Genomic DNA, 26,487 nt, shown 5'->3' with positions numbered 1-26,487 from the left:
ACAGTACTCCAAACGGACCAGGGTCCTATATACGTTTGTAGTTGCAACATTAGTTCTCAGCTCCTAAACTCAATCCCACAATTGATGAAAGCTGATGCACTGTATGCTTTCTCAACCTGCACAACAGCTTTGAGTGTCCTATGGACTTGGACCCCAAGATCCCTCTGATCCTCCACACTACTAAGAGTCTTACCATTAATACTATATTCTGCCATCATATTTGACCTACCAAAATGAACCACCTCACACTTATCTGGGTTGAACTTATCTGCCACTTCTCAGCCCAGTTTTGCATCCTATCAATGTCCCGTTGTAACCTCTGACAGCCTTCCACACTATCCACAACACTTCCAACCTTTGTGTCATCAGCAAATTTACTAACCCATCCCTCCACTTCTTCATCCAGGTCATTTATAAAAATCACAAAGAGTAGGGGTCCCAGAACAGATGCCTGAGGCACACATCTGTTGAGTGACCTCCATGCAGAATATGACCCCTCTACAACCACTCTTTACCTTCTGTGGGCAAGCCAGTTCTGGATCCACAAAGAAATTTCCCCTTGGATCCTATGCCTCCTTACTTTCTCAATAAGCTTTGCATGGGGTACCTTGTCAAGTGCCTTGCTGAAATCCATATACACTATATCTACTGCTCTACTATCATCAATGTGTTTAGTCACATCCTCAATAAATTCAATCAGGCTCATAAGGCATGACCTGCCTTTGACAAAGCCATGCTGACTGTTCCTAATCATATTATACCTCTCCAGATGTTCATAAATTTGCCTCTCAGGATCTTCGCAGTCAACTTACCAACTACTGATGTAAGACTCACTGGTCTATGATTTCCTGGACTATCTCTACTCCCTTTCTTGAATAATGGACTAACATCCGCAACCCTCCAATCCTCCAGAACCTCTCCCGTCCCCATTGATGATGCAAAGATCATCGCCAGAGGCTCAGCAGTCTCCTCCCTCGCCTCCTACAGTAGCCTGGGGTGCATCTCATTCAGTCCCGGTAACTTATCCAATTTGTTGCTTTCCAAAAGTTCCTGCACATCCTCTTTCTTAATATCTACATGCTCAAGCTTTTCATTCCACTGTAAGTCAACCCTACAATTGCCAAGATCCTTTTCTGCATTGAATACTGGAGCAAAGTACTCATTAACTACCTCTGCTATCTCCTCCAGTTCCATACACAATTCTCCAGTGTCACGCTGGATTGGCCCTATTCTCTCATGTCTTATCCTTTTGCTCTTCACATACTTGTAGAATGCTTTGGGGTTTTCCTTAATCCTGTCCACCAAGGCCTTCTCATGGCCCCTTCAGGCTCTCCTAATTTCTTTCTTGAGCTCCTTCCTGCTAGCCTTATAATCTTTTAGCTCTCTATCATTACCTAGCTTTTTGAAACTTTCGTAAGCCCCACTTTTCTTCTTGACTAGATTTTCAACAGACTTTGTACACCACTGTTCCTGTACCCTACCATCCTTTCCCTGTCTCATTGGAACATACCTATGCAGAACCCCACGCAAATATCTCCTGAACATTTGCCAGATTTCTTCTGTACATTTCCCTGAGAACATCTGTTTCCAATTTATGCTTCCAAGTTCCTGCCTGATAGCCTCATATTTCCCCTTACTCCAATTAAACACTTTCCTAACTTGTCTGTTCCTATCCCTCTCCAATGGAGATGGAATTGTGTTCACTATCTGCAAAACGCTCTCCCACTGAGAGATCTGACACATGACCAGATTCATTTCCCAATACCAGATCAAGTACAGCCTCACATCAAAGTTGCTGGTGAACGCAGCAGGCCAGACAGCATCTCTAAGAAGAATGCTGCTCCAGAGAATGGGCAAGGGGTATAGTCAGAGGGACAGAGGGAGAAAAAGGAGAGTGAGAGAAAGAATGTGTGTATAAAAATAAATAACGGATGGGGTACGGGGGGGGGGTTCATTAGTGGAAGTTAGAGAAGTCAATGTTCATGCCATCAGGTTGGAGGCTACGCAGATAGGATATAAGGGGTAGTTCATTGACACCATCTTTGATCAACAGTGCCACACCCCCACCTCTTTTGCCTCCCTCCCTGTCCTTTCTGAAACATCTAAAGCCTGACACTTGAAGTAGCCATTCCTTCCCTCAGACTTCAACTACTGCACAGAGTCTTGTCATCTTCAGAAGTTTTCTGATGACTCTGCCATAGTTGGATGCATCAGCAAGGGAGATGAGGCTGAGTACAGGGCTACGGTAGGAAACTTTGTCACATGGTGTGAGCAGAATTATCTGCAGCTTAATGTGAAAAAGACTAAGGAGCTGGTGGTAGACCTGAGGAGGGCTAAGGTACTGGTGACCCCTGTTTCCATCCAGGGGGTCAGTGTGGACATGGTGGAGGATTACAAATACCTGGGGATACGAATTGACAATAAACTGGACTGGTCAAAGAACACTAAGGCTGTCTACAAGAAGGGCCAGAGCTGTCTCTATTTCCTGAGGAGACCAAGGTCCTTTAACATCTGCCGGACAATGCTGAGGATGTTCTATGAGTCTGTGGTGGCCAGTGCTATCATGTTTGCTGTTGTGTGTTGGGGCAGCAGGCTGACGGTGGCAGACACCAACAGAATCAACAAACTCATTCATAAGGCCAGTGATGTTGTGGAGATGGAACTGGACTCTCTCATGGTGGTGTCTGAAAAAGAGGATGCTGTCTAAGTTGCATGCCATCTTGGTCAATGTCTCCCATCCACTACATAATGTACTGGTTGGGCACAGGAGTACATTCAGCCAGAGACTCATTCCACTGAGATGCAACACAGAGCGTCATAGAAAGTCATTCCTGCTTGTGGCCATCAAACTTTACAACTCCTCTCTTGGAGGGTCAGACATCCTGAGCCAATAGGCTGGTCCTGGACTTATTTCATAATTTACTGACATAATTTACATATTACTATTTAACTATTTATGGTTCCATTATTATTTATTATTTATGAAGCAACTGTAATGAAAACCAATTTCCCCCGGGATTAATAAAGTATGACTATGACTATGACTATGAATATGACTATGACTATGACTAACTGCCTCTTCTTCCGTCTCTTCAGTATGGTTCCCACACCCCAGCAATCCTAGTTTAAACTCTCCCCAATAGCCTTAGCAAACCTCCCTGCCAGGATATTGGTACCCCTGGGATTCAAGTGCAACCTGTCCTTTTTGTACAGGTCACTCCTGCCCCAAAAGAGGTCCCAATGATCGAGAAATCTGAATCCTTGCTCCCTGCTCCAATCCCTCAGCCACACATTTATCACTCTATTCCCATACTCACTGTCACCTGGCACAGGCAGTAATCCTGAGATGAGTACCTTTGTGGTCCTGCTTCTCAACTTCCTTCCTAACTCCCTGTAGTCTGCTTTCAGGACTTCTTCCATTTTCCTGCCTATGTTGTTGGTATCACTATGTACCACGACTTCTGACTGTTCTCCTTCCCCCTTCAGGATATCTTGGACGTGATCAGAAACATCCCGGACCCTGGCACCTGGGAGGCAAACTACCATCTGTGGTTCTTTCCTGTGTCCACAGAATCGCCTGTCTGAGCCCCTAACTATAGAGTCACCGTTCACTGCTGCCATCCTCTTCCTTTCCCTACCCCTCTGTGCCACAGGGCCAGACGCTGTTGCTTCCCCCAGGTAGGTCGTCTCCCCCAACAGTAATAAAGCAGGAGTACTTATTATCAAGGGGTACAGCCACAGGGGTGCTCTCTAGCCTCTGACTCCTGCCTTTTCCTCTCCTGACTGTTACCCACTTATCTGTCTCCCCAGGCCCCAGTGTTACTACTTGCCTGTAGCCCCTCTCTGTCACCTCCTCACTCTCCCTGACCAGACGAAGGTCATCGAACTGCATCTCCAGTTCCCTAACATAGTCCCTAAGGAGCTGCAGCTCAACGTACCTGGCGCAGATGTGGCTATCCAGGAGACTCGAAGTCTCCCGGACCTCCCACATATGACACTGAGCACAGAAAACCAGCCTCACACACATACTTTCTGTTTGTATTCCACTCAGGGAACCTACTCTAGAATTAGTGGAATACCACTAGTGTCTTCCACAGTGAAGACTGACACAAAATACTTAATAAATTCATCTGCCATTTCTGTGTCCCCCATTATTACCTCTCCAATATCATTCTCCAGCAGCCCAATATCCACTCTCTCCTCTCTTTTATTCTTTAAATATATCTGATAAAAATGTTGGTATCCTCTTTGATACTATTGGCCAGCTTACCTTCATATTTCATCTTTTCTCTCTTTATGATTTTATTTAGTTATCTTCTGTTGGTTTTTAACAGCTTCCCAGTCCTCTAATTTCTAGTGTTCTAATTTATTCTGTATTTCATTTAAATACATTATTTGTTACGCAGTTAAATGGTAGTTTATCTTTTTCTTATACCTATTTAACTATTTCCATGAAACTACGAGTAATTGAGCAAGCACTTTATTGGGACAAATGTATTGGTTCTGCTGTGCCTCAATAAACTGGAATCTATTATACATTAGAAACATAGAAACATAGAAAACCTACAGCACATACAGGCCCTTCGGCCCACAAAACTGTGCCGAACATGTCCTTACCTTAGAAATTATCTAGGGTTGCCCACAGCCCTCTATTTTTCTAAGCTCCATGTACCTATCCAAGAGTCTCTCAAAAGACCCTATCATCCACCACTGTCACTGGCACAAAAGACCACCACCACAAAAGACCACCACTGTCACTGGCAGCCCATTCCACGCACTCACCACTTCCTGTGTAAAAAACTTCACCGCTGACATTTCCTCTGTACCTACTTCCAAGCACCTTAAAACTGTGCCCACTCATTCTAGCCATTTCAATCCCGGGAAAAAGCCTCTGACTATCCACACAATCAATGCCTTTATCAGGTTACCTCTCATCCTCCGTCGCTCCAAGGAGAAAAGGCTGAGTTCACTCAACCTGTTCTCATAAGGCATGCTCCCCAATCCAGGCAACATCCTTGTAAATCTTCTCTGCACCCTTTCTATGGTTTCCACATCCTTCCTGTCATGAGGTGACCAGACTTGAGCACAGTACTCCAAGTGGGGTCTGATCAGGGTCCTATATAGCTGCAACATTACCTCTCGGTTCTTAAACTCAATCCTACGATTGATGAAGGCTAAGGCACCATATGCCTTCTAAACCACAGAGTCAACCTGCACGGCAGCTTTGAGTGTCTTATGAACTTGGACTCCAAGATCCCTCTGATCCTCCACACTGCCAAGAGTCTTACCATTAATACTATATTCTGCCATCATAATTGACCTACCAAAATGAACCACCTCAAAGTTATCTGGGTTGAACTCCGTCTGCCACTTCTCAGCCCAGTTCTGCATCCTATTAATGTCCTGCTGTAACCTCTGACAGCCCTCCACACTTTCCACCACACCCCCAACCTTTGTGTCATCATCAAATTTACTAACCCATCCCTTTAATTCCTCACCCATGTCATTTATAAAAATCACAAAGAGTAGTGGTCCCAGAACAGATCCCTGATGTACACCACTGGTGACTGACCTCCATGCAGAATATGACCCATCCACAACCACTCTTTGCCTTCTGTGGGCAAGCTAGTTCTGGATCCACAAAGTGATGTCCCGTTAGATCACATGCCTCCTTACTTTCTCAATAAGCCTTGCACGGGGTACCTTATCAAATGTCTTGCTGTAATCCATATACACTACATCTACTGCTCTACCATCATCAAGGTTTTTAGTCACATCCTCAAAAAATTCAATCAGGCTCGTAAGGCACGACCTGCCTTTGACAAAGACATGCTGACTATTGCTAATCATATTATGCCTAAAACTTTCTTAAACCCATTTGACAAACACTATGCCATTAAGTCTTTTACAGTATGGGAGTCCCAGTCAAATGTGGAAAGTTAAAATCACCTGCTATCTCAACTATATGTTTCTTGCAACAGTCTGCAAACCCTCTGTAAATTTGCTCCTCTAAATCCTGCTGACTATTGGGTACTCTATAATATAATGCTATTAATGTGGTCGTCCCTGTCTTATTCCTCATTTCCACCCATATAGCCTCAGTAGACGAGCTCTCCAATCTGTTCTGTCTGTGCACCGCCTTGACATTTTCCTTGTCAAGCCATGCCACCCCTCCCCCTTTAATCCATCCCACTCTATCATGTCTTAAGCAACTGAACTCCAGAACACTGTGCTGCCAGTCCTGTTCCTCCTGAAAGCAAGTCTTACTAATGACTATTCTGTCATAATTCCACATGCTGATCCATACTCTAACTCATCTACCTTTCCTACAATACTCCTTGCGGTGAAATAGATGCAGCTCAGAACAGTATTCCCACTATGTCTTTGATTACAGCAGAAAACCAGCACTCATGAATGAAACCCCTGTAGTCACAATGAAAACGTGCAAATGCCATTCAGTCAGTGCCCGAGGTCAGGATTGAACTGATGTTGCTGGAGCTATGAGGAGCAGCTTCTATTTGTAGATTTGATATGTGCACAGTACCATAGGATTGGAATTTTGCTGTGCACTATGGACATTCAGAAATGATTGATTTTGAACATACATTGAATCACATAAAAATAGACATTACATTATTGAATTTCCTGGCAGCAGTACTGCCAATGCGTCAGTGGTCGTCTGCTCAAGCACCAGAGTTAGGTGGGAGTCCATGCCTCTGATACCTCTATAAAACTCCGTGTGCTCTTTCCAGTCATCCAGGCAGCATTGAGTTTGCTGCAAGTTATCTCTCAGTATCCACTTTTTAAAAGTTTACCTCACGACTCCCACAAAGATGTAATAAAAAATTACTGACACGAATACTTGAAATTATCCTGCCAGTCTACCCCTCCCATTGATCAGTTATAGTTGTCAGTATGCTAATGTTTAATGAAATTAACAGATAAAATAGTTCATCAAATTGCTGAAAGTAAAACTGAAGAAAAACAAAATCATTTATTTTCCAGTTGATTTGTGCTATGTAATGATTGATGATCTATTTCTCAAGGAGAGAAAACTTTGATACTAATGGTTGACAACTGTAGAAAAGGAATCAATAAATAGGACTAAGTTCATGTTTCTGCCTGATTCTTCCTCTGACCTTGAATGGACAGAAGAACACTTGATTTGGGATTCTCATACAACAATATAATTAATCCTGTGGGGATCGATCCAGCTGCAAATTTTCATAGTATCTCAATTAGCATTGCAATAAAATTCCACTTTGAAGAGACGGTTGTGACATTAAAGTCACTTTTCTTTGCAGATCATTGATGTTCAACACTTTGTAGATTATGTACTGCTCAATTTTATTTCATGAATAACTAGTGAATATGAGTAAATAATGAGATTTACTGTAAACAACTTGAAAACATTCTCTAAATGACTTGAGCAATATAATTGTGATGTTTTTTCACACATCAGTTGGTCTTTTAGGAGAATTGTGGAAGACATTATTTTTCCAGTTCCTGGAGTGCATTCAATTACATTCAGTGTCTGTAAGAGAGAATTTAATGTCAGAAATTCTGCAATTACAATGTAAGGGGAGTATAAATCAATCCAGAATTAGGACTTTCTAGATTAGATTGTATCCTGCTGCTTCTCTTTTGAAATTTATTGAAACTTGAATTACTTATTGTGTGTCATACGGGTAAAGCAAGAGTCACGTTCTGAGCAGTGAGAGACATTCCAAGAGATGTTCTGACTGTCTGTTATCCTAACGCAGAAGGCAATGGAGAGAGCTGCTTGGAGCTCAATCATTAGATCTATCATCTTATTTTTACTGAGACGCAGCTGAATGCTATCTCCTTAATCTCTGCATCTGATTATGATTTTCAGGGAGCATCTTTACCGCAGCAGTAAGGACAGGTTGCTGTGGAAATGGGAAGGGGTTTTAAAGTGGCATGTGACCAGGAACCTGGGATGGCCACTGTGGACATAGTGCAGGTGCTCTACACATTGGCCGCTTAGCATCTTCGCTCTATCTTCAGTGGCTATCCTGAGTTCCTGCCTGCATGCCATTTCAACTCCACTTCCTATTCCCATAATGATCTGTCTGGTTTGCTCAATTGCCGGGATGAGGCCCGACACAAGCTAGAGAAGCAGCACGTCTCCTGGGCAGTCTACAACCCAATGGTATGAGCACTGATTTCACTAATTTCAGTTGACACTTAAATCCTGTTTCCTGCCCCCCCAGCCCCATTTTTGTCCTTCCAATCTACCTATGCCCCTCCCCAAAACCCTCCCAGACTCCAACCCTCTATTAACTATATTTGTCCTCTTACTCTCCTGATTTCATCTACCCAGAACCAAAACATTTCATCCACTGTATACCCTTCCGCAGTTGGTTCCATTTGTCCTTCACCTCTCCCACAATGTCTCACATTATCACCTTCCGTAAATTCCAGCATTGGTAAGCTTTGTGTTTTCTCTTCTAACCCTCTGATGTTCACCTTCCCTTTCCACCACCTGGCTCCATCTGTCTTTGTTTGCTTGTCTGCTTCCACCAATCTTCTTCTTCTGACTTTGAATGGTGGTTGGCAGTCCAACTTAAGGCACATTACCACCGCCGACTGGACTGGTGTAGAGAGTTGGGAAATGAAATCCCTACTAATTCTTGATCTACTGAAAACTAAATTACCCTAAAAAGCAGTACAGATTTTAAATAATGAAAGACAATATTGTGAATTAAAGTCACTATCATAACTTAGTAAAGTTTTTTAAATGAAAACTGTCAACCCCCAAAGTGAGGAGCGCAGCCTGCATTTGCTTTCTTTCAACCTTGTATGCTTGACATTGTAAAAGAATGTGTTCAACTGTTTCACACCTACACACCCTAGAGTGATGTTTTCCAACAAGATATAAGCTATAATTAAGCATTGTATGCTCAATTCTAAGTCGAGTCAATATAATTCCTTCTCTTCTCTTCTTACGTAATTCCTTCTCCCATCAATCCAACAGCTTTATGTATTCTGTAAAGGTGTCTCCCTTTATGCCCATTAATTCCACCAATCTCATTATGGATTAATACCACCTCCATTAATCCATAACCCCCACCTTTTTCCATCTGTCCATCATGCTGCACCCTTCCTCAGTTTACCAACCACCTACTGGTCCCTGTTTCAACCCACTCCCTTCTCTTTATAATTAATTATGATCCCTCTCCACTTTCAGTCCTGATACACAGTTTTGACTCAAAATATTGACTATTCCTTTTCCTGCATAGATACTTTTTAATCCACAATTCTCCAGCAGGGTGTTGCTTTAGATTCTAGTACTTGCAGTCATTTGTGTCTCCACTATGTTGGCTTTCATTTAGTAGCCGGGAGTTACTTTGCTTTACTTTATTGTCTCCAAATAATTGATTAGTATCAATTACTATAATAATAATTATTATTATTTATAATTAATTATTAATTACGCTCTAGTATTAATTATAAATAATAATAATTATTATTATAGTATAACAATAATAATAATTATTATATTATTATTATTATTGTTGTTGTTGTTGTTATTTATTAATTAATCATAGTCAATAGTTAGTTTCCAGATAAGGGCAAGCCTGGACTGCTCAGTAATCTGTAACAAATAGCACATTAGGTCAGGTTGCCCTTGGTTTGGCCAATTGCCCAAACTCATTGACACTTGCTCACTCACCTGTGTACATCTCATCTGGAAATGCCCTGTGCACCAGCTGACCCTCTGCATGCACTGTATAGCTGGCTACAGCAAGAAGGGGCCAGGTGATTTTGGATTGGCCTGAAGGGAAAGATCCCCCACTATCAAATGCTTTTGATACTGTTTAAAATGCCTAACATTGGAGATATTTCAAAACAGTTCCAATGCATTTAAGTAAAAATTTACGTAATTAAACATAAGCTCAATTTAAACATCTTAAAATATTAACAAGTCATTAGAAATATTGGAATTTGACAAAATAATATAAAGTTATCTAACTGATATTCATTCCTCTTCTTTGTGAAGGTGAAATCTCCATTTCCAAAGATAGTACTGTGGTTCTTACTCTAGCTAGCCATGCTGTCATGCTGAGGAGCCAGATGTAACACCCCATCCCTAACCTCAACTGCTCAGTTTAATAGACTCATGAGGAAAAATACCTTCATTCAGTGCATGATTAATGTTTGGAATTCTCTTCACTGGATGGCGTGCAATTCAGTCCATTCAAACAGGAGGTTACTAGATTACTGGATATCAGTGGAACCAGTGATATGGTGAACGGGAGCAGATAAGCCTTGCCTTTAACGAATGGTGGAACAGACTGGAAAATCTGGATGGTCTGCTCTTGCTCATACGTATTATGTTTCTGATGGCAATCCATCAGTAGAGAGTGATGTCAAATGTACTGGAACTGATTTTCAGCTCTCATCCAGTTAGCCGGTGCTCTCTTCAGACTGCTGGTTAAAGGCAACCTTGATCCAACCTGTTGTTTCAAAGGTTAAAATTTGTACTGAGACACAACGTGTCACTTTGACCCAACATATTTTGGGTAGCAGAAGTTTACTTGAATAACTTATGCCCTTGATATTATCTAAATAGATAGATTAGGATGTGAAATATTATATCTCATACATTTATACACTTTCATAATTCCCCAATACTCAGCTTTACCTTTTAGATGTGTGAAAAAAAAACTTTTATTTCATGTTTCTGGGAAAATGTTTGGGAAACTTTTCTAAAACGTTTGAAAAAATTATGATCGCATTGATTTCTATTCTAATCTATCATGTTGTAGAACAATAGAATAAATTATAAGAGTACACTCAGGTTGAACAGTGAAGTATTTTGTTATCTGCTGCAGCAGGGAGCCGACTGATCTCAAGGGCGGAGAATACAAAAGCTCTTTCTAGTTGAGCAACATGTATTTTATGCCTAATTAAAGATCTATTTACTTTATACTACTTATATAACTATTTAGAATATCTCCAGCAGTGTATAGACATTTGGTTATCACTTCTTGCCATTTTAAGAGACAAAGGCATATGAGAAGTCACCTTTGGCGACTCTGTCCCTGCGTTGTCACATGGGCCCAGTGGTTTCATGTCTAAAACTCCTGTTTGTTCAGATAATGTCTTGGTTACATTACCTCCAGTGGTAACTTTCTTCCAGGGATCTTCTCGTACATCCTGTCTCATGCTGTACTAGCAACTACTCTCATTGTCAGCATTTGGATAAGATAACATGTATCCATCGTTGCTCTTAAAATGTGTTGGCTCTATATGCATCCTTCAAGGTGTCAGTGTCAGGGCATTTGGTCCTAACTCAAAGCCCTAGTTATCAGAGATATCTTTGGAGGCTATTCTGGAGTTATCCCTGTCATCAAAGAGAGCATCTCTGGAACAAGGTCCTTCATCCGTAAATATGCTGACACAAAGTCAGCCTGGTCTTGTAGCTTTCTGTGTTAAGAGGGTTCTACTGAATCTACAAGGCAGCTGCATGAACTGTGTCTGGTTTATGGGATGAGAGAGAAATGTACTTTTGTCTTGCATGGTGCTATTACAGAATGGCATGTAGATTAACTAGTCCTTTGTACTATTTTCCCCAAGACCACAGCTCAGTACAAGTTCAGTTATTATTTCTAGTAAATGAAATGCAGCACTGCAAAGACAGACAATTGCAACCACACCAGCTGTTTGGTCAGTCTAATATTAAATATTAGATTTCTCAGCCCAAAATGTCAATTGTTTATTCCTCTCCATAGATGCTGCCTGATCTGCTGAGTCCCCCTCCCCAGCAGTCTGTGTGTGTTACTCTGGATTTACAGCATCTGCAGAATCTCCTGAGTGTATAATATTGAACTTAATCTGATTTTGTCACCTTTTTATGCACTCTGGTTCATCCACTATTCCAAATAAAATAAATTCATATTTTCCCTCAGAGAAAAAACAAATCCGATTTCCTCGGATCTTTTCCATGACTACTATTTGAATGAGATATTTCTCTCTTTCTTTTGTAGTCACATATTTTAAATTATCCTTGATTCAAAACTGCACATGGTGCATTTGTGCGTGTCTTCTTTATTTTACTACAGCATTATGTAACAAGTGGAAAAAAAAGTTGTCATTCTCCCTTTCTTTTAATCCTGTTTCAGGACATAACCCCAGCTAATTCTCTAGTGGAGCATTGAGCAAATCTAGTCTGCTCTGTGCTAAATTGCAATGAGATATGCAGCCAAGGCCCTGTCTCAGGTTGCCAGAGGATATATTGGGAAAGTGAGGTGGAGTTTCCACAGTGGCCTGGTCATTGACATCACTAAATCTTTTGCTTGCCTCATTATGCAAATTACATTCTAAAGATTGCACTAAGTAAATAGCTGAACTTCCTTTACAAAATGTTGTTTTGTTAAATTGCTGAATGTTACTGCATAAACTATCAACCTTGCATTTTAACTAGAATAATTCCCCTTCAACTTCCCCTTGTACAGACATTTTATACCTCCAGACATCCTTTCAACTGCATCACAATTACCTGAAAACAGAAATTTGAACTAAGTGGTTTGGGAATATTGTGAATAGTAAAGAATACTTTGAACAGTAGATCAGTTGCTTTATGAAATACATTCATTTAGTTAAGCCTGAGGACTGATCAGTTATGTTTAAGCTAATTAACAGTGCAATGGAAAATCCTATGATTGAGCCAATTATTTTACCTGGTAAATTATTTCTCCAACTCCTTTTTGATTTAAAATTTAAACTAAATGAGCTACTTAAGAGAAACAAAACAATTGATTTTCTTTTTTGTTCTTTTTCTGAAGAAGCGACGTCAGAATTTTTTTTTGTCCAAATAAACAATTGGAGTAAAGTAGCAGTAAAAGTATTGAGGCAGGGAATGTGAATTACCGAGCCTCAGACAATGATGATCACAGAGCAGAATGAACACTGCGAAAGAAGAAACCTTCAGGGAAAGAGGGAGCAATTAATCAATGATGATGCAGAATGTTATTACAGAAGGTACTGAATTCATGGAAAGTGTCAAACATTTTTGGTGAGACAGCGACCAGACTGTTTTGAGGATAGTACCATTTATGCACAATGACATTACCCACATATTATGTAATATTCTGCAAAATTTTACCTCACTGTCCTCCTCCAATGCCTGCTCTCTACCAGATAGTTGGGTGGGATTGACTCACTCAGCCCCATTATTTTCTAAGTAGTCATAGCCAGAGAATCACTCCAATGCTACATCTTGCTCTGTTCTCTTTCATGCTTTGCAAGGAATTCTCCTTGGCCTCCTGCAAATATCTCATCTACACTCTGACCTGACATATGTAAATATGTTAGCCTTCACAAGAAAATGGAGGACACCCAGTGCCAACTTTGCACTACTTCTAGCAGCCTCTCAGCATTATCTGATCTGTCACACTACTTGTCTCGCATTCAGTGCTGAATGATTTAAACTTCTTCTTAGTTAGTACTGGGACATTGATGCTATGCACATAAAACTCTGTCCTGCAGTCTCCACCTCCTTGACAATTATACAAGGGGCGATTGATAAATTTGTGGCCTAAGGTAGAAAGGAGTCAATTTTAGAAAACCTAGCACATTTATTTTTCAGCATAGTCCCCTCTTACATTTACACACTTAGTCTAGTGGTCGTGGAGCATATGGATCTTGGACCTCCAGAAAGTGCCCACAGCAGGGGTGATTGATATGTTTGTGGCCTAAGTTAGAAAGAGGTGAATTATACAGTTCTCGTTACATGCACATGCAGTTCAACTCTTTGAGTGATTATGCAGAAAGTTTGAGGTTAATAACTCATCAGTTAATAACTCATCAGGGGTGATTGATAAGCTTGTGGCCTAAGGAAGAAGGCAATGAGTTATTAACTTCAAACTTTCTGTATAATCACTCAAAGAGTTGAACTGCATGTGCATGTAAGTCCTTCTACCTTAGGCTACAAAATTATCAATCAACCCTGCTGTGGGCACTTTCTGGAGGTCCAAGATCCATATGCTCCAGGACTGCTGGACTAAGTGTGTAAATGTAGGAGGGGACTATGTTGAAAAATAAATGTGCTAGGTTTTGTAAAATTGACTCCTTCTACTGTAGGCTACGAACTTATCATTAATCACCCCTCGTATTAGATGGACCAGACTACACACAAACATGAAGCTGCATTTGGCATCGATTTGTGTTTATATTTTGTCATAGAATTGAAGAAATTCAGTATAGAACCAGGGGTCCTTTGGCCAATCCAATACCACTGAGAAAACACTGCTCTTTTACAATAATCCTACATTAAATCCCAGTTTATTTTATTTTCCCACATTCTCATCAATTCCCCCAGCCCCCAGATACTACCACACACCTATAATAGTCCGTTAACCTCCCAACATGCATGTATATGGGGTGTGGGAGGAAACCACAACACCAAGAGGAAAGCCACACAGACACAGAGGAATGTAGAAAGAGCATCTGAGGTCAGTTTTGAACCTGGTTTCCTGTGTTGTGAGACAGTAGCTCTAGAAGCTACACCACTATGCCATTCATAACTCTTTTCACTCCAAAAACATTGTCCAACAGCGACTTGTCCTAGCAGATTTCTGTTGAATTGTTCATTAATTTTTTGTTCCATCCAGAGTTAAGTATTCCAATGCATTTTCATAAATTGAAGTCAACAAAATTACAGCAGTCTACAGCCTGGCTCATCCAAATCATATCCTGTGATTAGGGTCTGCACTGACTTCCAGTCCAGAAATACCTCCATTTTAAAATTTACTTTTAATGCCACTTCTAATACTTTATCTCTGCGATTAATTCCTCCTCTAGAAGTATTTTGTAGCCGGGGGAAAAATACACACACAGGACAACAAATACTTTTTCGAGTCTTAAGTTCCTTCGTCTGTTTTAGATGTTTTATTGCAGAAGGAGGGTATCAAAATAAAAATTACGAAATAAATTTAAAACAAAACAGTTCCCACTATGACAATCTCAGTTTAACTTTGGGCCACAACCCTTGTAATGTATGCAGTATGAAAATAAGTGAAACAAAATATACAAAACCAATATGCTAGTGACAATTATGTGGCACACACATGCTTAACTTCCAAACATATATAGGCTAAACCTTGAAATGAGTTCTCCTCGCTCACCCTAGTAGGTCGATTAAGGAACTTCGCAATTACACAATCCAGCACTGATCAATTTACTTGTGAAAATCTTTCCTCACCAAACCTGCGAAAAGTATTCGAATGTCGTCCTTTCTAGAACATGGCAACTCTTCGTCCGACTTCACCCATGCAAAATGACATCACCGTTTTCTCTTAAAGGCACAGACAGCTATTTTAGCATTACTAAGGTGAATACATAAGTGCACTTTAACAATAAAAAAATGATATTCAATGATCATCTGGTTACAAGTATTTGACATTTTGTTGTTCCTCTAGCTTTGGCTGTTTATCCATTCTGGTTTTAATTATTCCACCAGTGGTGTCTCTCTCCCAGAAATTCTTTCTCATTTGGCCAGGAAAAGAGTGCTGTGCTGTTGAAAAGAGGTTTGACAGAGGACAGCATCAGTGGTTCCCTATCTGGGCTTCTTGAGAGCTAGTTCCAGATTCAACCTCTGTCTTTCAAATGGGATATTCGATAACATGAATAACTGGAGTAAAGATTCCACTAAAGACATCACCAAAACTACAGCACCCAATATTAACCCACAGCATGATGTTTAACCTTCTCTGATGGACCTGCTCTGATTGACTCACAAATAACTAGATTTAACGTATCATGTTTTCTATTAAACTATACTATTTAGTTACTGGACCTGCAGCTTCATGGACCACTCTACATATTGCTTATGCTTAACACGGAACCTTCCTGAATCTTCAATTATCTTTCTTTGCTCACAACCTAATTCTGAAGGGGATGTATCAACTTGTAACATTTGCTTGGCAAGATTATGTAGAAATAGACCATTAAAGACATGACCAGCAGTCAAAGGGAGTTTCTGGGGGAGACAAATAAAGACATCTGCCCTAACTATGGAAGATTCATTGATTACCAGGTTGGGCTGATCCCTGAATCCACACTTTCAACAAAGAAGTCCGTATAAAGATGTATTGATCATATGCATAACTAAATAAAGTTTCTATTCATTTATTTGACTGATCAAATTAATTCAGCAAGTGTTTTATCAGTAGTAGAACTTAGTAGGTCAGGCAGCATCTGGGAAGGCAGGGGAATTGTTAGTATTTTGAGTCCTGACGTTTGGGAATAAGCTGAAAATATCAACCATCCCTTTGTCTCTACATATGCTGCTGACATGCTGAGTTCTTCCAGCAGTTTATTGTTTTTGCTCTAGGTTCTAGCATTGCAGAAATCTTTTGTCTTACTGTTTTAACAGTAATCTATAATGCTTACATTAAATATTAAAAGTTTCTCACATACAGTACAGTATAAGTACATTTACTATTCTCTAATGCTTCTTACAACTGCTTCATTTTCTTGATGGGGAGAAAAAAATGAGATAAAAAAGCAACAGTAAATACAAGGATTATTGCTTCAAATTATCTGTTGACAGCAAAGAGATTCATTAGTCAAAGAAACAACTATTATATTAATTCAGTATAATTTTGGTTATTTTCTGAATCAATCCATTTTAATGGGTTAACCACTGATAATGGTCCAACCGTGCACCTGTAGGGAAGGGATGGTGCACACCACACAACTCACTGCCAGCTGCTGAGAAAGTTCATATGGCCTTCAGGCTGTTTGGCATACTGTGTGCTTCCAACATAGCCTGTCTCTGTTTCAGAATTGCACCATTTGTGATTTACTCGTGTTCATGTACTTTCATGAATGCAGCATGGGAGAATATAAAGACAGAACTAAATATTGGCTAAAATGCAGTAAGGGTTAATGACCCAGATTTAGCTTTCAGTGATTTAGGAGCAGCTTCCACTGTTCATTATGTTTATAGCAGGTCACAGAATGTTTTCTAGCATTTGAGGTGATACTAATGGAATTCAGAGATGTCGTTTAGTACAGCATTTTCTACCCTTCGCTATCAGAATAAGTGATACCACAGCACTTCGGCCAGATCGCAAAATCCATATTGAGCTGCCTTGAGTCTAGAGGAGGAAGTACGAGTTAGGATATTAAATTCTGCATATATTGTCATGGGCAATAAACAAAAACATAGAATTTAGAGAATGAAGGGACAGGTGATGTTAGGTATTGAGGTGAAACAGACAACCTATGGAGTGGAACTAAATTTTCAAAATCATTATTCAATGCCACAGAATATATCAATGCGTATTTACTTTGTGAGATTTCCTTAAGCAGGAGCTATAATTTCTAATTTAATATTAGGGTGAATATTATCCAATTAATTGTTATTCCAAAATACTTGCATATCTGTACAGCAGATCACCAAAGACAACTAAATGACAAAAACCCGAAAACTGTAATATTTTTCATTTCACAAACCATCCATGCTTGCTCTGTGTAAGGTTATCAATAGCTTTGTACTTAGTCTTAAAGCCATTAGCAACTGAGAATCACAAACAAGAGAAAATCTGCAAATGCTGGATGTTCTGCTGATGGGTCTCGGCCCGAAATGTTGACTGTACTCTTGTCCATAGATCCTGCCTGACCTGTTGAATTCCCCCAGCATTTTGTGTGAGCAATTGAGAATGTTTCTTTTTAAGTAGAACTTAAATAGGTCTATACTTGAAATAATCCGAGCTGAAAAAACAAGCCTGGTTTAGAGTTGAAAGACAACACAAAGAGTAAAAGGGAATTCATTGCACCAGACTGGTTTCGATTTTTTAAATCCTTCCAATAAAATCATTTTATTTAACTTTTAAAGCAGAAGCATAATTGCAGGATCACTTATGTTATAGCTAAAGATGAAATTCAATCCAGATGGCTGTGGGCTTGTACTCACAGGAATTTAACAAAGTGGGTGGGGGAGGGGTTTCACGTGTCTAATTGACACCAATTGAATATTGAAAGATCTAGACAGAGTGGGCATGAAGAGAATGTTTCATTTAGTGAGGGAATATAGGAACAGAGGACACGGCCACAGAATACAATTATGCCCCTTTAGAATATAGATGCAGTGGAACTACTTTACCTAGATGATGGTGAATCTGTGGATTTCATTGCTGCAGAATTCTGTGGAGGCCAAGTTATTGAATATATTTAAAGCAGATTAGGGCATCTAAGGTTACGGTGAGAAGATAGGGGAATGAGGATTAATAAATCAGCCATGATGGAATGGCGGAGCAGAATCAATGGGCTGAATGGCCATGTAGTGTTCTCATGCACTGTGTTGAAACTCTCTAAACACCAAGTTAAACCAGTGTCAATGAAGAGTCATAGTAAGGTTAACCATTTACTGTTCACTCTTCCACATTAACGTCGTATGGTGAAAACTGGTGATAACAAAATACAAACATATACAGCGTCTGTTTCATTCTGGAGACCACGCGTGCTCTCTTCTTTTAGCGAGTGTCTCCAGCCGCCCCGAGTAGCGGGCGAGGGGATCGCGTCAAACTGCCATCGGGCTCGAGCAGACCCCGCGTTTGAAATTGAAAAGCTGGCACGTGCACCGCCCTACCACCGCTTCCCTAACAGAAACCGCGTTAATATTTTTAATTCAAATACATTCTTATGAACTTACGGCGTTTCTTCTATAATGTTTCTTTGTGGGTAGAAACGGAGCTCTTCATGATCATGCTGCACGCATGGCACCCACATTCACACCTTCCCGAACCAGAGCTTACACATAAGATGTGGCGAAACTGAAGGTGACATCATCACATGCCGCAATATACCATAGACAATGAATTTACCTTTGTTATACTGTAACTTAATTATCAACCTTTAACTTTAACTAGAAAATAGTTACAGACAAATCATTTAAAATGTAGACCAAACAAAGTCAAATAAATGCCTTAAGGGCAACACACTCCCTGCCTGACCTTTGTAAGGTCACTATAAACATGGTATAGAACTTTAGTCTCTAGCTCAGTCTTCAGGTGGAAGTAGAATGACCTCTGTAACTGGCCTCAGTTTCCTTTTCAGGGTTCGTTGTAAAGATGTGAACCAGTTGACTGCCTACTCTTTGTTGTTTGGCAAGTGCTGGCACGGTTCTCTGAATGGTAGTGGGGTGACCCAGTTGTTCGCTTCATCTCTAAAGACCTTTGTGTTCATTATTTTTAAGGAGATGGCGTCTTCCACCGTTGGAGCAAGTTTATTATCGTGCTTAGTTTGAGCGAAGACTGACTGTCTCAATGTCTTCTCAATTACTTATTACTATGCTCGTGCCTTTGTTGTGCTTCCTTGATGCACACAACACTTGTGGAGGGCTGAGAAATTGAATGGCGGCCACTCTCTAGCACGTTAGTCTTGAGCGTGTTAACTGTCGGTTTGTGTACATTGCCAGGGCACACCTCTCCTATCACCACCCAGCCCAGATCCAGACGTTGGGCGAAGGGGGTGTTGTGTGGTCCATTGATCTGCTGCCTGACTTTGTGCACCCTAAGAACATCTCTTCCGAGTAGCAGGAGTATTTCTACTTCCGTATCCAGTTCTGGGATGTGCTTGGTAATGTGGTGGAGATGGGGCTGCTGTGGCACTGTGCTTGGCATCGCAATCTCGGATCGGTTATTTAAGATCTCATTGCACTCTAAGAGTGGAGGGAGACAGATGACGACTTTGCCGTCCAGCGACTCGAGCTGGAAGCCTTCTGCCTTCCTGCCAGATGGTTCTTTGATGCCAGAGCAAGCTCTGAGGTAGTATGGGAATGGATGACCCTATACACTGAACAACTCGAAGAGCTCTGGTCTCGCTAGTGAGCGGTTCCTCTGGTCGTCCAGAATTACATAGGCTTTGATGGCCTTCTCTTTGGCTCTCTTAGGGTGTACCTTAGTGAGGCAGATCTTTGAGCATGAACGGCTTAACTGACCTGGACCGCAAACTTCTGTGCAGCTTGAACTGATAATAGTTGTATCAGAGTGATGCTCTCCCTCCCCGCCATCCTCTTGTGGGAGTGGAGGAGCCTTGGCAGTTTGTGGTGACGGGCCGGGATGCATGGCTCCATCTTTATTAGTGCTGTTACATTCCGAGCATCTTACGGGGTACGTACACTCTTTAGCGAGGTGGGAGGTAGAAGAACAGCATTTAAAACATATTCTTTTTTTCTTGAGGAGGGCCTTTCTTTCATCAAAGGGTTTGTTTCGAAACATTCTGCATTTTTTGAGGGGGTGGGGTTTGTTGTGCTAGGGTCATCGTTGATTGTGGAGACCGGTTTTATGCACTGAGATGGGTTTATTGATGACAAAATTGTTTGAAATGGGTTTGACTGGATTGGTGTGAGTTGTGGTGCTGCCTTGATTCATGAAGCTAGGGTTGTTTCACCTCTTCACCTCCTTGCACACAAACCTACTAAAATACTCAAAGGGAGGGAATCAACCACCGTTCTCTTCCTTGTACTCTGAGCCAATAGACACCCATCTTTCCTGCAGCCCAAATGGAAGTTTTTCCACAATTGGTCCAACTCCACGTGAAGTATCCAGATACAACAGGCCAGTTAAATAGCCTTCTTCTTTAGCACCTTTAATCTCCATGAGTAAATCTCCAAGTTCTCGTAATTTAGTGTAGTCCTTGGCTGACACCCTAGGAAAATTGTCCAGCCGATAAAATAGCGCCCTCTCAATAACTTCAGGGGCTGCATAGCAGTCCAAAAGTCTCTCCCATGCTTTGTGTAAGGCTAGCTTGGTGTTGTTGACGTACACTGAGCGTATGCGTTTCACTTGTTCACTTGTTCCCCTTCCCTGCCATTTAGTCATAAGGTCCCACTCTTGGATTGCTGTGAGCTGGACTCCGCCGGTGGCACTGGTGAATGTGGAGTACCACACACAGTAACTTTAAGGCTTATCGTCAAACTGGTACAGTCCTGAATTGACGAGGTCTCGTCTCGCTAAATACTGTGCCAAGGGTTCTGCTGCAGGTGGCGTGCTAGTTGGGGGAATATGTCGGGGAACATATGACTGAGGGTGTACGTTCATGATGTAATTTGATGTTCTGACTTCAGCCTTTCTCTCTGATCTCGCCAGATCTGGTAAGTTTGGTGTCTGGAAGTACTTATAGTCAGCCCTTTCATACTGTGAGTTGTCTTCCCCAGGTAGACACGATGCAACGAAGCTTCCCTGTGATTTCACATGAGATGGGATGCCAACAGGCAAGTATGGAGAAAGGGAATGAATCTGCAGGTCAATTTGAGATTGGACATATTCGCTGATGCATTCCAATTTCGCCCTTTCTAACACAGATTTTCTTGTTTCGTCTAGAACGTGCATTTCTTCAGTGTTTTCCAACACTTGTGCTTCTACCGTGGCCGCATCAGCTTCTCGTTGTAGCATCAACACTTCTAACTCTGTATCTATCCTTGACTTTTCCAACTGGTTTTCTACTTCTCTGGCAGCCTTTTCCTTCTAGTTTTCCACTTCTCTGGCAGCCTTTTCCTTCTGGTTTTCCGCTTCCCTGGCAGCTTTTTCCATTTTCAGTTTTGCTTCTTGGTTAATGTATGATGCTCGCACCTTGGCGGCTTCTGCTTTAGCTCTTGCAAGGGCAGCCACACTTGTCGACGTCCTACTGCTCTTGGCACTGAGTGCGAGCGACTTGATGCTTGATCGCGAAGCCGTCGTACCACTTCTTGAAAGATCTAATGATTCCGCCTTTTTGACTGTAGTGTTCTCGTGCAGTGTGTTGAAACTCTGACTAAACACCAAGTTAAACCAGAGCCAATGAAGACAGAGTCGTAGTAAGGTTAACCATTTACTGTTCACTCTTCCACATTAACATTGTATGGTGAAAACTGGTGATAAAAAAATACAAACATATACAGCATCTGTTTCATTCTGGAGACCACGCACGCTCTCTTCTTTTAGCAAGTGTCTCCAGCCACCACGAGTAGCGGGCGAGGGGGTGGCGTCAAACCGCCATCGGGTTCGAGCCGACCCTGCATTTGAAATTGAAAAGCCGGCACGCGCGCCACCCGAACCGCCACTTCCTTAACAGAAACCACGTTAATATTTTTACTTCAAATACATTCTTATGAACTTACAGCGTTGCTTCTATAATGTTTCTTTGTGGGTAGAAACGGAGCTCTTCACGATCATGCTGCACGCATGGCACCCACATTCACACCTTCTCCAAACCGGAGATTACACATAAGGCAGCGAAACCGGAGGTGACGTCATCACATGCCGCGATATAACATAAACAATGAAATTACCTTTGTTAAACTGTAACATAATTATCAACCATTAACTTTAACTAGAAAATAGTTACAAATCATTTAAAACTTAGACTCAACAAAGTCAAATAAATGCTTTAAGGGCAACACAGGTCTAATTCTACTCTTAGGTCTTATGATGTTATGATATAATTTGAAGGAATACAGCTTTGCATTTGTGAAATAAGAAGATTAATTGCACTGTTAAATGTATACTTATATTGAATGCTTCATGTGTTTCTCGTGTATTCAGAGGATAACACATGGGTCAAGTTCAGAATTTCGTGGAAAACACATGGGTCAAGTTCAGAATTTTATGCCCTTCATTTAGTTTATTGTTGAATCCATCTTTGACACCCTGGTGATGCCAGGTGGAGCCTCTGAGAACATCTCAATTTGTGAACTATGGAAGCTTCACCCTTCTTACTGCAACCTTCGAGCTGGTTAAGAGTGATAGAATTAATACCCTGGAGGATTATGTGCACAGTAGGAGGAAACATTCAATTCCAGAGGTTTATGTGAAACTAATTTCACCCCATGGAATTGTGTCCAGCAAATTACTGGCGCAGAAGAAATAAACCAATTTGTTGGTGACAGAGCAAAGGCAAGAATCTTTATTTCATTTCACTCTGTGCTTCTTTTTAGATGTCAGTATAGAAGTGTGCTTCTCCATCATATACATTAAAAGTATAAGGTTGTGAATATTTGTATACATCACCGTGATCAGAATCCCCAGGGCTAGAGGCAAGGAATTTTGTGGGGGGCGGGGTTCTTTACAAATGCTTTCTGCATCAATGCACTGTGAAAACCATGGTGCAGATTATATGACAAATTTGCATCTCTTGAAAATAATATTTTTTTTAACAAATAAGGGAAAAATCTCCAGTACTATCAAGATCCGACCAATCAACAGACTAGAGTCCATAGGGAGAAATCTGGGGTTGAGATTACTATAAATAAAAAAAGATTCTGAAAATGTTCTCCGGGTCATGCAACATTTGTAGAGAGAGAGACAAAATAACCATGATAGCTTCCCCATATAGATTGCCAAGCTTGCTGAGTGTTTTCAAATTAATATCAAAATTACAACATCTGCGCAATTTTATTTTTGATTTGTGTTTTTGGATGTGATCTGGAGTTTCTACTTCCACTGTTTTAAGCCATGCAAAGCATCAAGGAAGTTCAGGTAGAAACTAAGCTCAGCACACAACAGCATTTCATTAACTTTCATTATTAGTTGTAAATCATGGTGCCGAAAGCCAGACAGACTTCCAGAACTGGTTATGCTTCAAAGTGATTTGATCAGCATTCTACTAATCTGTACTACTTGTGAGCCTTTGAGGAGGCTCCACCATGGTGCACGCTGTTAGATGACTGAAACCAGGTGCGGAGGAACGACCGACTCCCATGTTGAGACAGAAACAAGACTTTATTCATTGGAATTCCAACTGAATGTCAGTGGTTCGAATAAGTGACACTGCAAGACAAATCATTCTCAAACCACAAGTATCTCGTGATTTGTAGTGATTGGGACTCCACTTTAAATAAGCACAGTATGCTGGAAACCCGCGCCAATTAAAATAAACTTAACAAGATTAAACAGAAAGCACGAGGGCATAATAACTCCAGGTATGACAACAATTAATAAATACAGGTGCACAGGCCTGCAAGGCACATGACTGTACCTCCCTCCCGAAGTCCAGCAACTAACAGCCCAAGAAGCCTTGGGGAAGTTGAGACAGGGCTGGTAAATTTCAATAGATTTCAATAGGTACATTTAGTGTCAGAGAAATGTATAAAATATACACCCTGAAATTCTTTTTCTTGACAAACATCCACAAACACAGAAGTGCCCCAAAAAAATGAACGACAGTTAAACATTAGAACTCTAAAGCCCATCCACCAGCTCCCCCCTCCAACACACAAGCAGCATCAAGGCAATGACACCCCCCACCTCCACAACAAAAAAGCAGGGCGCCCCCCACCAAGCACTAAAACATGCAGCAAAGCATGAATAAAGACACAGGCTTGCAGTACCCCAAAGACTACTCATTCACCCGGTAATTCAACATACCACTGGCTCTCTCTCTCTCCCTAATAAGGGAAAAAGTGATGTCCCTATTTCAGAGTGAGAGGGGAGGCATAACAAACAACTCACTGATTTGTGATGTTAAGAGTCTCCTGCTTCACTTTTTCCAAGGACTGCACCCAAAGAGCTCAGGTCTCCAGACACACAGCCCACAGCAGCAAATCTGCTCCTCCCGATGTTCCTTGTTCTCTTGTGGCACCTCAGTCAAGGGCACTGGCCTTGAATCAACCCGTCTCCAGAGCCACGAAAATCTGGCACCCTGAAGGCATGCAAGCCTTCCAGGCTGGGTCCTTGGGATATCAAAAAGCATCCAGTCGTGAGGCTCTGAGAGCGGGTCCCATTCTTGCAAAGAACTGGAGTCAGAGTGTAACTCCAGGTCAGGTTCTTCTAAGGAACCTTGAAATCATTGCACATACATCTGGAACAGTGTTAGTCCTTGGATATAAAAATCCTCAAAAACTTGCATAATCCTCAAAAGTCTGGAGGGCTATGGAAGACTCTGAAGACCTTGACCACCTTGAACATAGACTAGAGAAGCACAGAACATAACTTTGGGACAAGTATGGAGGTAGAAGGCACCTCTGCCTACAGCCAACTAGTGTCCAAGCTGCTGTTGAACCTCTGCTGGGTTCATTTGTGGTGTGGGTCCTTCATGGTGTGCTCTGACACATGACTGAAACCAGGTACGGAGGAGGAATGACAGACTCCCACATTGAGACAGAAACAAGAATTCATTCATAGGAATTCTAACAGAACATCAGTGGTTCAACCAAGTGACGCTACAAGGCAAATTGTTCTCAAAACACACAATGACTCCACTATCTGAGTAATTGGGGATCTGGTTTAAATAAACACGGTCCCCAAAAACTTGTCCCCATCAAAATACTCTTGACAACTTTAAACAGAAAGCACAAGGACTTAACAACTCTAGATAAGACAACAATTAACAAATACGGGTGCGCAGGACCACAGGGCACTTGACAGGCTCTTAAAATCAAGCACCTTCGGGAGAAACCATAGAAACTACAGCACAGAAAAAGGCCTTTTGGCCCTTCTTGGCTGTGCCAAACCATTTTCTGCCTAGTCCCACTGACCTGCACACAGACCATATCCCTCCATACACCTTCTATCGATGTATCTGTCCAATTTATTCTTAAATGTTAAAAAAGAACCCGCATTTACCACCTCGTCTGGCAGCTCATTCCATACTCCCACCACTCTCTGTGTGAAGAAGCTCCCCCCAATGTTCCCTTTAAACTTTTCCCCCCTCACCCTTAACCCATGTCCTCTGGTTTTTTTCTCCCCTTGCCTCAGGGGAAAAAGCCTGCTTGCATTCACTCTATCTATACCCATCATAATTTTATATACTTCTATCCAATCTCCCCTCATTCTTCTATGCTCCAGGGAATAAAGTCCTAACCTATTCAACCTTTCTCTGTAACTGAGTTTCGCAAGTTCCGGCAACATCCTTGTAAGCCTTCTCTGCACTCTTTCAACCTTATTTATATCCTTCCTGTAATTTGGTGACCAAAACTGAACACAATACTCCAGATTCGGCCTCACCAATGCCTTATACAACCTCATCATAACACTCCAGCTCTTATACTCAATACTTTGATTAATAAAGGCCAATGTACCAAAAGCTCTCTTTACGATCCTATCTACCTGTGACACTACTTTAAGGGAATTTTGTATCTGTATTCCCAGATCCCTCTGTTCCACTGCACTCCTCAGTGCCCTACCATTAACCCTGTATGTTCTACCTTGGTTTGTCCTTCCAACATGCAATACCTCACACTTGTCAGTATTAAACTCCATCTGCCATTTTTCAGCCCATTTTTCCAGCTGATCCAAGTCCCTCTGCAGGCTCTGAAAACCTTCCTCACTGGCTACTACACCTCCAATCTTTGTATCATCAGCAAATTTGCTGATCCAATTTACCACATTATCATCCAGATCATTGATATAGATGACAAATAACAATGGACCCAGCACTGATCCCTGTGGCACACCACTAGTCACAGGCCTCCACTCGGAGAAGCAATTCTCTACTACCATTCTTTGGCTTCTTCCATTGAGCCAATGTCTAATCCAA

The 26,487-nt window shown here is 41.3% G+C and overlaps 1 protein-coding gene across 7 annotated transcripts in view; it reads left to right on the top strand.

The window, feature by feature from the left end:
- Positions 1-26,487, top strand: part of chl1b (cell adhesion molecule L1-like b) — a 986,835-nt gene that overhangs the window by 783,081 nt on the left and 177,267 nt on the right. The window lies entirely within an intron of this gene.

This window comes from Mobula birostris, chromosome 16 (genome assembly GCF_030028105.1).
Source record: "Mobula birostris isolate sMobBir1 chromosome 16, sMobBir1.hap1, whole genome shotgun sequence".
NCBI classification, from domain to species: domain Eukaryota; kingdom Metazoa; phylum Chordata; class Chondrichthyes; order Myliobatiformes; family Myliobatidae; genus Mobula; species Mobula birostris.
This window is presented reverse-complemented; position numbering and strand designations above follow the sequence as displayed.